Raw genomic sequence first — 12,860 nt, 5'->3', positions numbered from 1 at the left:
GCAACTGTGGGGGGTGGGGACACTTAGCAGTTGCGTGCAAGGTTGTGAAATGCAAGAACTGCGGTTGGGCTCATATCAGCTCTTTGTGCACTGAAGAAAAGAAATGCAACTTGTGCGGCAAAGAAGGTCATGTTTTTAAAATGTGCCCGGACTTGTTCACTAATGTTGTGAAAATGCAGCGAGAGCCGAGGCCAACGGTGGCGGAGGAGGAGGCAGGAGCAGAGGGTCAGCAAGCGGCGGGACTTGCGGTGGTGGAGAAAGAGGCAGAAGCGGAGAGCCCGGGAAACAAAGAGCCGCAGTTTGGTAATGAAGAGGAGAGCTTGGAGGAAGGTTCTTCATCGTCGAGCCCTAGTGAGTTTGAGTTTGAGGAGGAGGGGGTTGTAGATCAAAGGGCGCGACCTGTGAAACGCAAGCCTGAAGAAGAGGAGGGGTTTGATATAAAAAAGCAAGTCAGGGGGGTATCTGCTTCTCAGACAGCAGAATTAAGCTCAGGCGGTACACCTGAGTCAGAGACAATGGAGGAGAGTGGAGATTACGTTGATAGCCCTGCTTCTTCCAGTAGGGGGCAGGACGTAGTCAGACATGACTTCGACGGGGTAGCCTTTTTGCAGGAAAATGACGTTGCGTCTTTTGTTGCTGTTTCGGCTGTTCTAATGCCGGCAGCGGACAAAACTCCGGCAGAAGAGGAGCAACAATCTGATGACAGAAACACTGGGGAGAGCATAGCGGGTGTGGACACTGATAAGGTGGAGGGACAGGGTGTCACAGAAGGTAAATGGGAGGAGGGGAGGCGAAAGAAAAAAGGACATAGAAAGAAGGATAGGTCTGATGTATAAAAATGAGGTCATGTTGCTCAATATTGTTTCTGTAAATGTTAGAGGGTTTCAGGGTGCGAACAAACGCAAAAGTGTATTTGGTTGTTTAAAATCAATTGAGACAGATATTTTTTGTTTACAGGAGTGTGGGATCCCGTACTCTGATTATTATTATAAGCTTAAACAAGAATGGAATGTGGGAGAATCTGTGTGGTCTGGGTCAAATAGAGAGAGAACTGCAGGGCTTGGTTTTTTATTTAAAAACCCAAATATTATGGTAGTGGAAATACATGAAGTATTCCCAGGACGTTTATTAGTTGTAGATATTAAATTTAGAGACACAGATTTGCGGCTAGTAAATGTATATGGGTCTCAGTCGAGGGTTGAGAGAGTAAAATTGTTTGAACAGTTAAGGGTACTTTTAGTTACTAATAAAATACTGCTTGTAGCGGGGGATTTTAATTGCGGCCTATTAATTGAGGACCAGAAAAAAGAAAAAATAGATGTATCTGGTAATCTTTTGAAAACTCTGATAAAGGATGCGGGTTTAATAGATGTTGCAAAAAGTTTTTGTCCCTCTGACCCAGGGTACACGTGGTCTAATAGTACCACTAGTTCAAGGATAGATTTTTGTTTTGTTCCAAGCTCTGTAAATATTAAGAATTTTAGTTTAGAATCGGTTTTTTTCTCAGATCACAGAATGTTAAAGATTTCACTAGAATTAACTGGGGGAACTGAGTATGGAAGAGGGGTGTGGAAGTTAAACTGTAATTTATTAAATGATGAAAAATTGATTAAATCGTATAAGAAAAGGTATTTGGAATGGAGAGAGTTGAAGGTGCGTTTTGATTCTATAAGTGAATGGTGGGAGATGGTAAAGTCTCGTACTAAGGGTTATTTTATAACATTGGGGAGGAAACAAGCACAAAGGAATAAAAATAGATATTTGAAACTTCAAAAAAGAGTGCAAAATCTAATAAAATTACAAGGGGAAGGCTTTGATTTTGGCGACGAAATTAAAGAAATTAATCACAAACTCTCTGATTTATTTAGAGAGAGGGAAAAGAAAGTGCGCTTTAGAGCTAGGGTGAATCATTTAGAGAAGGATGAGGCGTGCAGCTGTTTCTTCTTTCGTGAATTAGGGAGGAAAAAAAGTTTTGTGCAAAGTTTAAGAGATGGGGAGGGGGAAGTGGTAACAGAAATGAATGACATCTTAAATGTTACAAAAAAGTTTTATGAAGATCTGTATAGAAAGAGGGAAACAGAAAGTGATGTGCAAGATTTGTTTTTGAGAGAGCTGGAGTGTCAAATTAGCAAGGAAGATAATATTAATCTAATTCATAAATTAAGGATGGAAGAAGTGAAACAGGTGGTTTTTTCATTTGGAAAGGGGAAGACTCCAGGTTTGGATGGTCTTCCCATTGAATTTTATCAGGTTTTCTGGGAAGAGATTAAATATGATTTGATGGAAATGCTTAAAGAATGCTTTGAGGGGGAAAGTTTAGGCAAGTCTATGAGAGAAGGTGTAATAACAATTTTATTTAAAAACAAAGGGGATAGGGATGACTTGAAAAATTGGAGGCCAATTACGCTGTTAAATTGCGATTATAAAATTCTATCCAAGACTATAATGGGCAGATTACAAAAAGTAACAGACAAATTAATTAATCCGGACCAGGTGTGTGGTGTCCCGGGAAGAATGATAGGGGATAATCTGAATTTAATAAGAGATGCATGTTTATTTGCGGAGGAGAGGGGACTCCCTTTATGCCTTATTAATGTAGATCAGGAGAAAGCATTTGACAGGGTGGACCAAGAATATCTGTTTAAAGTCTTTGAATATATGGGATTTAATTCAGTATTTATTAAATGGATTAAAATGCTTTTCCAAGAGGTCAGGGGTAGGGTGGTGGTCAATGGGTTATTGTCACCAACATTTCAAGTAAATTCTGGAGTAAGACAGGGGTGCCCTTTGTCTCCGCTGTTGTATATATTTGCATTAGAACCGGTACTTGTAAAAATAGGGAAATCAAAACAGATAACAGGGGTGATAATTCCGGGTTCAGGACAGCAAGAGGTGAAATTAGTAGCCTACATGGACGATGTAACTCTGATGTGCAGAGATAACTATTCTGTTCACAAAGCTTTAGATATTATGAGGCTATTTGGGAGAGCTTCTGGTTCTAAAATTAATACAGAGAAGAGCCATGCCATGTGTATGGGGGAGTGGGAAGGAAAAGAGGAAATTGAGAGGGTGTTAATAGTGGAGGAGGAGGGGGTAAAGATTTTAGGGGTGGTGTTTGATAGAGAAATTAACGGTTTAAAGAATTGGGTGGAAGTTTTAAGAAAACTAAAGCTTAAAACTGAATATTGGAAATTGAGAAATTTGACACTAGAGGGGAAACTATTGATTGTTAAAATGATATTGATGCCAATTTTATTATATGTGGCAAGGGTGTTCCCACCCAACTTGGTGACGAGTAGAACAATAATTAGGCACTTGTTCCAATTTTTCTGGGGAGGAAGATTTGAAAAGGTAAAAAGGGAAACGGTAATGGTGCAGAGAAACCAGGGTGGAAAAGGTTTTCCAAATGTTATTTATGTTTTATGGGTGTATTTTGTATGTTACACAATTAATGCAGCATTGGAAATGAATAAAAAATACAGCTTCTTTGCTAGGTTTTATTTTGGTCAGTCTTTGAGGAAAATGGGTTTAATGAAACTGACACATACAGTGCCTTATAGTGATGAAATGCCTTTTTTATACAGGAAAACAATGAGCTTTATAGTGCAAAATAGCCTGTGTGAGAAGATGCAAGGGAATTGGTCAGCAAAAGAATTAATAAAAAAGAAAGAGATAAGTGGAAAACTGTGCAGAGTCGGGCTCTTGAATGACAGTGCTTCGGAAACCATATGGAAAAATGTAAATTATTCAAGGCTAAATAATAGACAAAAAGATTTGGCATGGTTATCAGCGCATGGGAGGTTGCCATGTAAGGAACATTTGTATAAAAAGCATATGGTAAAGTCAGACAAATGTGTAAAAAATGGGTGTACAGCTGCAGAAACAATCCAACATGTGTTTTTTGAATGTGTGTATGCAAAAGAATGCTGGAAAAGAGTGACGAGATTGTCAAAGAAATTTGTTAGAGATCAGGATATGTGTGTGAACTTGATACTGTATGGGCCAAAAAAGGGGATTAAAACAAATGCCAGTGAAAAAGGGTGGATTATTATTAACTGTGTAAAAGAAGCATTGTGGATAGTGAGAAATCGGAATGTGTATAACTTGAAAATTGAGGTTACTGTGGATGATTTTTGTAAAATTGTAATTGTAAAAATAAGAGATTATGTTTGGCTAGACATGGTGGCTTTGGGTAAAGCTGAGGCTTTAAAAAAATGGAAAATAAATTCACTTGGTGATTTGTTTCTCTAAATTGATTTAGAATGTCAGGATTTGTTTTGTAACCAAGCCTGTAAAGGATTATGACTTGTATTTAGTTTCTTTTTGTTTTGTGATTGATTATAATGTGTTTTGAATTTTTTAATAAACTTTATATATAATGCTAGCGAAATGCGTTTTGAAAGTGTTTGGGCTCGCTACCCACGAGGAAGAGTGAGAGTGTTCGTTTTTGAGCGTGAAGAAGACAGCGAGTGTTGTTTTTGACCAACTGCTCGCTGTTATTGATGACCGCTCCAGTGTTCCTTAGGGGGCTGGAGGAAGCGGACACGTTCTGAGTGGGTATCTTACCAAAACGTAAGAAAGATGAACTACAGTTGCAAAGCACTGCTGCTTTTTCGATGATTGATTAAAACTATCAAACTGACTGAAAACACGGATCGCATTAATTGCGATTGGTTTCATACCAATACGCTTACATAACAGATATTGGTTATAGACAATGTCATATACACAGAAATGAACACGGACAGTGTTTATTAAGGGCTGACTCATTGACATGTTCGAGAGATCTAGGTGTACTGGACAAATCTACTGGATTTTTTTCCATGTCGTAATTGTGCCGCCTGTGATAATGCGTTTGCGTTTTACAAGCCATACAACGAAAAAAGAGCAGAGTGTCTTACAAGTGATGACCTGTGCTTCAACGCATGTCATTTATTTGTTTTTTTGTCCTTGCCATTTGCAATATGTTGGTAAAACTACTAGACAGTGACGATTGCGCATTGATGAGCAAGCATAAAAGTTCAATTAGGAGAAAAGATATCCATTCACCACTAGCTAGACATTTCGTAGATGCCAAACATTCCATTTCAGATCTGAAATACCGCAGCATACAAAAAATATTTCAAGCTCGAGGACGTGATAATCTCGATCAAAAACTATTACAATGTGAATCCAAATGGATCTTCTATCTCCATATGGTACAACCCGAGGGATTAAATGAAGCGCTAGGATTATCCTGTTTTCTGTGATATAATGCGCAACCATACTTGTCTTTCATAAGATCTGAAAATAAATTATAGCGCTTTGAGATTATGTCTGTTATTAGCAGATTGTTTAGAAATGTACTCAAATATGTTACAACTGTTCTGTCTACGAAATATATCTGTAACATTTATGTAATGCCTTTGTGGTTTTTTGATGAAGTTCATTTGCTAACAGACTGTTCTGATTTTGATTCAAACCGTGAAGCGATCGCTCTGTTTGCAGTATATTTTCTTTCAGTAAGAGGAGTGTCCTTGTGATTCCATACAGAATGCGACAAAACCTGTCGCCCTCCTTAATATAAACAGAAAAAGAACAAGTACACGCACACGCCAGGTGATTTACTGCAGCGTCAGACATGGGAGGTTCAGCAGTGTGCTGCAGCGTTGTGCAAAGTCGTCGGTGTAAGTCAGGATGGCCGAGCGGTCTAAGGCGCTGTGGTCAGGTCGCAGTCTCCATGGAGGCGTGGGCTCGAACCCCACTTCTGACAACTGTTCTTGTTAATTTATTTCTAAAACGTCCACCGAATGCTTGGTAATTTTACATGTTTTTCTTTTTAGTATTCAAATCACAGCTTTTTAAATGAGAGAAAGTCACCGCAAGCCCGCACCTCGCCACTTTCTTCACACTGCTAAACTGCCTCATAAAGATGAGACCTCTAATTATGCCTTTCCAATACTTTGAATGTGTTATTGTTGAGTTTAACATAACATCTTGGTAATCATAATGTCCGCAGGCCTTGTTTTTCTCGGGTTTTATTAACGCGCTCCATGTGTGTGGCCGGTTAGCTCAGTTGGTTAGAGCGTGGTGCTAATAACGCCAAGTTCGCGGGTTCGATCCCCATACGGGCCATGACTTTTCTTCTTTAAAGAAACCACAGCATTTGGAATGGTGCCAAAATGAACATTCTTTAACAAAATGAACCGGTGCGATATGAAGTAGAACCAGTAATATTTCAGATTCCTCATCTTTAAACATGTATTAGGAATGAACACATACAATTAAAAAGAAAGCTTACGTAGTCGGCAGGATTCGAACCTGCGCGGGGAAACCCCAATGGATTTCTAGTCCATCGCCTTAACCACTCGGCCACGACTACATGTTCTTACATTGGACTGTGAAATGATCCATATTATTGTCAAAAGAAGTAAAAGACACCCGCGGTAATGCTGCAGATGGCAGTATAGGCTAACATGAACCGAAGTCAAATGCCTTTGTTGAAACTCCATCGATTTATACAAGGCAAGCACACGTGGGAAATGTAAATACAATACCCTTTCTGTCAACGTTCATAATAATGAATACATCTTTATTTCAAAATACGTAACAATTTAAGTGATCTTTTCAAACCACCCATACACAAAAAACAAAGTAGATCTTTATTTCAACTGAAAAACTGACTTGCTTCATGGCTGCTGCCACAGCACTCAAGCACGTTGTGGCTAGCGTGAGCGGACTTAACAGATAACAAGATCTACAAAATATCACATGCCAATAAAACATAACACAATTATGTTCGATTTTATAACAAAACCCCACCCCAGATGGGACTCGAACCCACTATCCCTGGCTTAGGAGGCCAGTGGCCTTAGCCATTAGGCCACTAGGGCTGACATGGGAAGCGCACATTTGGTAGTTCTAAAGAAAGTGGGAACAATAGTATCGTGGTTTCATAAATATCCAAGCCATCTTTGGTGTTCAAACAAAGCAGTTACATTGGGAAAGGGCCGTACTTATCAGTAAGTGTTTGAAATGCATGTGGGAAGATTTAAGATTGTGAAGAAGTTTTAATATGCTTCGTATTTGCGCATTGGTAACCTTACATAATTACGTTTTGATTAATGCCACTTCCTTACCTGACAGTAGTCAGGGTGACGATACAAGACCAGAGCCAATAAACCTGTTATTTTCCTGTCCTTTCATTAACATATTCTAGTGTGCTTGTTCAGAATATGCGTGAATCCTGAAAACGTCTTGCTAATATGTGAACAAAGCCAGCATTCACTTTATTGATCACCATGTGGAATAGCCGCTATTGGAACACACATGATTGTGTTAAAGATGTTAATAGACTTTCAATGTACACGTTTTAGAGCTGAACGTTTGTTGAGACAGTTCAAGCGCTGTAGCAGTGTTTACCTATTTCATGGATGTTTGCTTTTTCGTCTTACTCTGGAAAAAATAATAATAGCAATAGAAAAATGTAGGCAAAACAATTTTTGAGAACCGCATTTGGGTGAAAAATGAACAGTTTCAAAACACATTTGTAAAGGCATTGGATTCTATTATGGTGTTTCCGAGCTGTTGAATGTTTCTTATTATATACAGGTTTACTGGCTTGACAGAAAGGCGATTGACAAAAAGAATGCCTCGTCCCTGCGTGGGCTTGAAACAGCAACGTTTTGGTTAAGCCGAACGCGCTCACCGATTACCTTGTTTTATTAGATAACACCCTCGGAGCCCAACAGAACACTGTATGCGTATAATTAAAATATTTACGGTTCAAATGGGAATCGTATTCATCAGATTTTAAGCACACATTTGATAGACGTCACAGTGCAAAGGAGGAAGGCAGGCAATGCAAATGAGGCAACTGGCTCGTACTTTTTAAATCATACCAAAAAATTGAACCCAATTAAGCTTTTAACCGCCTGCAGTCTGGGATGAGTTTGAAATGTTATTGTAACAACTCACTGGGCTACAGCAATTGCATTATATGAAAGTGCTCCTGTTTATTTGTCACCGGCACAGCTACCGGTGCCACTCAGAGTTGGAGGGAGACGGTCGGCCACTTGCCCATAAAACAATACTTTCAGGGATCATTTCTATAGTGATTTGCTAGCGAAATGCGTTTTGAAAGTGTTTGGGCTCGCTACCCACGAGGAAGAGTGAGAGTGTTCGTTTTTGAGCGTGAAGAAGACAGCGAGTGTTGTTTTTGACCAACTGCTCGCTGTTATTGATGACCGCTCCAGTGTTCCTTAGGGGGCTGGAGGAAGCAGACACGTTCTGAGTGGGTATCTTACCAAAACGTAAGAAAGATGAACTACAGTTGCAAAGCACTGCTGCTTTTTCGATGATTGATTAAAACTATCAAACTGACTGAAAACACGGATCGCATTAATTGCGATTGGTTTCATACCAATACGCTTACATAACAGATATTGGTTATAGACAATGTCATATACACAGAAATGAACACGGACAGTGTTTATTAAGGGCTGACTCATTGACATGTTCGAGAGATCTAGGTGTACTGGACAAATCTACTGGATTTTTTTCCATGTCGTAATTGTGCCGCCTGTGATAATGCGTTTGCGTTTTACAAGCCATACAACGAAAAAAGAGCAGAGTGTCTTACAAGTGATGACCTGTGCTTCAACGCATGTCATTTATTTGTTTTTTTGTCCTTGCCATTTGCAATATGTTGGTAAAACTACTAGACAGTGACGATTGCGCATTGATGAGCAAGCATAAAAGTTCAATTAGGAGAAAAGATATCCATTCACCACTAGCTAGACATTTCGTAGATGCCAAACATTCCATTTCAGATCTGAAATACCGCAGCATACAAAAAATATTTCAAGCTCGAGGACGTGATAATCTCGATCAAAAACTATTACAATGTGAATCCAAATGGATCTTCTATCTCCATATGGTACAAACCGAGGGATTAAATGAAGCGCTAGGATTATCCTGTTTTCTGTGATATAATGCGCAACCATACTTGTCTTTCATAAGATCTGAAAATAAATTATAGCGCTTTGAGATTATGTCTGTTATTAGCAGATTGTTTAGAAATGTACTCAAATATGTTACAACTGTTCTGTCTACGAAATATATCTGTAACATTTATGTAATGCCTTTGTGGTTTTTTGATGAAGTTCATTTGCTAACAGACTGTTCTGATTTTGATTCAAACCGTGAAGCGATCGCTCTGTTTGCAGTATATTTTTTTTCAGTAAGAGGAGTGTCCTTGTGATTCCATACAGAATGCGACAAAACCTGTCGCCCTCCTTAATATAAACAGAAAAAGAACAAGTACACGCACACGCCAGGTGATTTACTGCAGCGTCAGACATGGGAGGTTCAGCAGTGTGCTGCAGCGTTGTGCAAAGTCGTCGGTGTAAGTCAGGATGGCCGAGCGGTCTAAGGCGCTGTGGTCAGGTCGCAGTCTCCATGGAGGCGTGGGCTCGAACCCCACTTCTGACAACTGTTCTTGTTAATTTATTTCTAAAACGTCCACCGAATGCATGGTAATTTTACATGTTTTTCTTTTTAGTATTCAAATCACAGCTTTTTAAATGAGAGAAAGTCACCGCAAGCCCGCACCTCGCCACTTTCTTCACACTGCTAAACTGCCTCATAAAGATGAGACCTCTAATTATGCCTTTCCAATACTTTGAATGTGTTATTGTTGAGTTTAACATAACATCTTGGTAATCATAATGTCCGCAGGCCTTGTTTTTCTCGGGTTTTATTAACGCGCTCCATGTGTGTGGCCGGTTAGCTCAGTTGGTTAGAGCGTGGTGCTAATAACGCCAAGGTCTCGGGTTCGATCCTCGTACGGGCCATGACTTTTCTTCTTTAAAGAAACCACAGCATTTGGAATGGTGCCAAAATGAACATTCTTTAACAAAATGAACCGGTGCGATATGAAGTAGAACCAGTAATATTTCAGATTCCTCATCTTTAAACATGTATTAGGAATGAACACATACAATTAAAAAGAAAGCTTACGTAGTCGGCAGGATACGAACCTGCGCGGGGAAACCCCAATGGATTTCTAGTCCATCGCCTTAACCACTCGGCCACGACTACATGTTCTTACATTGGACTGTGAAATGATCCATATTATTGTCAAAAGAAGTAAACGACACCCGCGGTAATGCTGCAGATGGCAGTATAGGCTAACATGAACCGAAGTCAAATGCCTTTGTTGAAACTCCATCGATTTATACAAGGCAAGCACACGTGGGAAATGTAAATACAATATCCTTTCTGTCAACGTTCATAATAATGAATACATCTTTATTTCAAAATACGTAACAATTTAAGTGATCTTTTCAAACCACCCATACACAAAAAACAAAGTAGATCTTTATTTCAACTGAAAAACTGACTTGCTTCATGGCTGCTGCCACAGCACTCAAGCACGTTGTGGCTAGCGTGAGCGGACTTAACAGATAACAAGATCTACAAAATATCACATGCCAATAAAACATAACACAATTATGTTCGATTTTATAACAAAACCCCACCCCAGATGGGACTCGAACCCACTATCCCTGGCTTAGGAGGCCAGTGGCCTTAGCCATTAGGCCACTAGGGCTGACATGGGAAGCGCACATTTGGTAGTTCTAAAGAAAGTGGGAACAATAGTATCGTGGTTTCATAAATATCCAAGCCATCTTTGGTGTTCAAACAAAGCAGTTACATTGGGAAAGGGCCGTACTTATCAGTAAGTGTTTGAAATGCATGTGGGAAGATTTAAGATTGTGAAGAAGTTTTAATATGCTTCGTATTTGCGCATTGGTAACCTTACATAATTACGTTTTGATTAATGCCACTTCCTTACCTGACAGTAGTCAGGGTGACGATACAAGACCAAAGCCAATAAACCTGTTATTTTCCTGTCCTTTCATTACCATATTCTAGTGTGCTTGTTCAGAATATGCGTGAATCCTGAAAACGTCTTGCTAATATGTGAACAAAGCCAGCATTCACTTTATTGATCACCATGTGGAATAGCCGCTATTGGAACACACATGATTGTGTTAAAGATGTTAATAGACTTTCAATGTACACGTTTTAGAGCTGAACGTTTGTTGAGACAGTTCAAGCGCTGTAGCAGTGTTTACCTATTTCATGGATGTTTGCTTTTTCGTCTTACTCTGGAAAAAATAATAATAGCAATAGAAAAATGTAGGCAAAACAATTTTTGAGAACCGCATTTGGGTGAAAAATGAACAGTTTCAAAACACATTTGTAAAGGCATTGGATTCTATTATGGTGTTTCCGAGCTGTTGAATGTTTCTTATTATATACAGGTTTACTGGCTTGACAGAAAGGCGATTGACAAAAAGAATGCCTCGTCCCTGCGTGGGCTTGAAACAGCAACGTTTTGGTTAAGCCGAACGCGCTCACCGATTACCTTGTTTTATTAGATAACACCCTCGGAGCCCAACAGAACACTGTATGCGTATAATTAAAATATTTACGGTTCAAATGGGAATCGTATTCATCAGATTTTAAGCACACATTTGATAGACGTCACAGTGCAAAGGAGGAAGGCAGGCAATGCAAATGAGGCAACTGGCTCGTACTTTTTAAATCATATCAAAAAATTGAACCCAATTAAGCTTTTAACCGCCTGCAGTCTGGGATGAGTTTGAAATGTTATTGTAACAACTCACTGGGCTACAGCAATTGCATTATATGAAAGTGCTCCTGTTTATTTGTCACCGGCACAGCTACCGGTGCCACTCAGAGTTGGAGGGAGACGGTCGGCCACTTGCCCATAAAACAATACTTTCAGGGATCATTTCTATAGTGATTTGCTAGCGAAATGCGTTTTGAAAGTGTTTGGGCTCGCTACCCACGAGGAAGAGTGAGAGTGTTCGTTTTTGAGCGTGAAGAAGACAGCGAGTGTTGTTTTTGACCAACTGCTCGCTGTTATTGATGACCGCTCCAGTGTTCCTTAGGGGGCTGGAGGAAGCGGACACGTTCTGAGTGGGTATCTTACCAAAACGTAAGAAAGATGAACTACATTTGCAAAGCACTGCTGCTTTTTCGATGATTGATTAAAACTATCAAACTGACTGAAAACACGGATCGTATTAATTGCGATTGGTTTCATACCAATACGCTTACATAACAGATATTGGTTATAGACAATGTCATATACACAGAAATGAACACGGACAGTGTTTATTAAGGGCTGACTCATTGACATGTTCGAGAGATCTAGGTGTACTGGACAAATCTACTGGATTTTTTTCCATGTCGTAATTGTGCCGCCTGTGATAATGCGTTTGCGTTTTACAAGCCATACAACGAAAAAAGAGCAGAGTGTCTTACAAGTGATGACCTGTGCTTCAACGCATGTCATTTATTTGTTTTTTTGTCCTTGCCATTTGCAATATGTTGGTAAAACTACTAGACAGTGACGATTGCGCATTGATGAGCAAGCATAAAAGTTCAATTAGGAGAAAAGATATCCATTCACCACTAGCTAGACATTTCGTAGATGCCAAACATTCCATTTCAGATCTGAAATACCGCAGCATACAAAAAATATTTCAAGCTCGAGGACGTGATAATCTCGATCAAAAACTATTACAATGTGAATCCAAATGGATCTTCTATCTCCATATGGTACAAACCGAGGGATTAAATGAAGCGCTAGGATTATCCTGTTTTCTGTGATATAATGCGCAACCATACTTGTCTTTCATAAGATCTGAAAATAAATTATAGCGCTTTGAGATTATGTCTGTTATTAGCAGATTGTTTAGAAATGTACTCAAATATGTTACAACTGTTCTGTCTACGAAATATTTCTGTAACATTTATGTAATGCCTTTGTGGTTTTTTGATGA

The 12,860-nt window shown here is 39.3% G+C and overlaps 9 non-coding genes across 9 annotated transcripts; 7 read left to right on the top strand and 2 right to left on the bottom strand.

Annotated features, from left to right (window-relative positions):
• The first annotated feature begins 4,350 nt into the window (after nucleotides 1–4,350).
• Nucleotides 4,351–4,558, top strand: LOC131702281 (small nucleolar RNA U3). Its single transcript, XR_009309431.1, has one exon. It is a non-coding gene; the product is annotated as a small nucleolar RNA U3 (small nucleolar RNA).
• Nucleotides 4,559–5,670: 1,112 nt separating this feature from the next.
• trnal-cag (transfer RNA leucine (anticodon CAG)) lies at nucleotides 5,671–5,752 on the top strand. Its single transcript has one exon. It is a non-coding gene; the product is annotated as a tRNA-Leu (tRNA).
• Nucleotides 5,753–6,040: 288 nt separating this feature from the next.
• On the top strand, nucleotides 6,041–6,114 carry trnai-aau (transfer RNA isoleucine (anticodon AAU)). Its single transcript has one exon. It is a non-coding gene; the product is annotated as a tRNA-Ile (tRNA).
• A 165-nt stretch (nucleotides 6,115–6,279) lies between these two features.
• On the bottom strand, nucleotides 6,280–6,361 carry trnas-aga (transfer RNA serine (anticodon AGA)). The gene has a single exon. It is a non-coding gene; the product is annotated as a tRNA-Ser (tRNA).
• A 1,701-nt stretch (nucleotides 6,362–8,062) lies between these two features.
• Nucleotides 8,063–8,277, top strand: LOC131702254 (small nucleolar RNA U3). Its single transcript, XR_009309408.1, has one exon. It is a non-coding gene; the product is annotated as a small nucleolar RNA U3 (small nucleolar RNA).
• A 1,112-nt stretch (nucleotides 8,278–9,389) lies between these two features.
• trnal-cag (transfer RNA leucine (anticodon CAG)) lies at nucleotides 9,390–9,471 on the top strand. The gene has a single exon. It is a non-coding gene; the product is annotated as a tRNA-Leu (tRNA).
• Nucleotides 9,472–9,759: 288 nt separating this feature from the next.
• On the top strand, nucleotides 9,760–9,833 carry trnai-aau (transfer RNA isoleucine (anticodon AAU)). Its single transcript has one exon. It is a non-coding gene; the product is annotated as a tRNA-Ile (tRNA).
• A 165-nt stretch (nucleotides 9,834–9,998) lies between these two features.
• On the bottom strand, nucleotides 9,999–10,080 carry trnas-aga (transfer RNA serine (anticodon AGA)). The gene has a single exon. It is a non-coding gene; the product is annotated as a tRNA-Ser (tRNA).
• Nucleotides 10,081–11,781: 1,701 nt separating this feature from the next.
• LOC131702227 (small nucleolar RNA U3) lies at nucleotides 11,782–11,996 on the top strand. The gene has a single exon (XR_009309381.1). It is a non-coding gene; the product is annotated as a small nucleolar RNA U3 (small nucleolar RNA).
• Nucleotides 11,997–12,860: the final 864 nt, after the last annotated feature.

Source organism: Acipenser ruthenus, chromosome 29 (assembly GCF_902713425.1).
Source record: "Acipenser ruthenus chromosome 29, fAciRut3.2 maternal haplotype, whole genome shotgun sequence".
NCBI lineage: Eukaryota > Metazoa > Chordata > Actinopteri > Acipenseriformes > Acipenseridae > Acipenser > Acipenser ruthenus.
The sequence above is the reverse complement of the archived record's forward strand: the minus strand, read 5'-3'. Positions and strand labels throughout refer to the sequence as shown.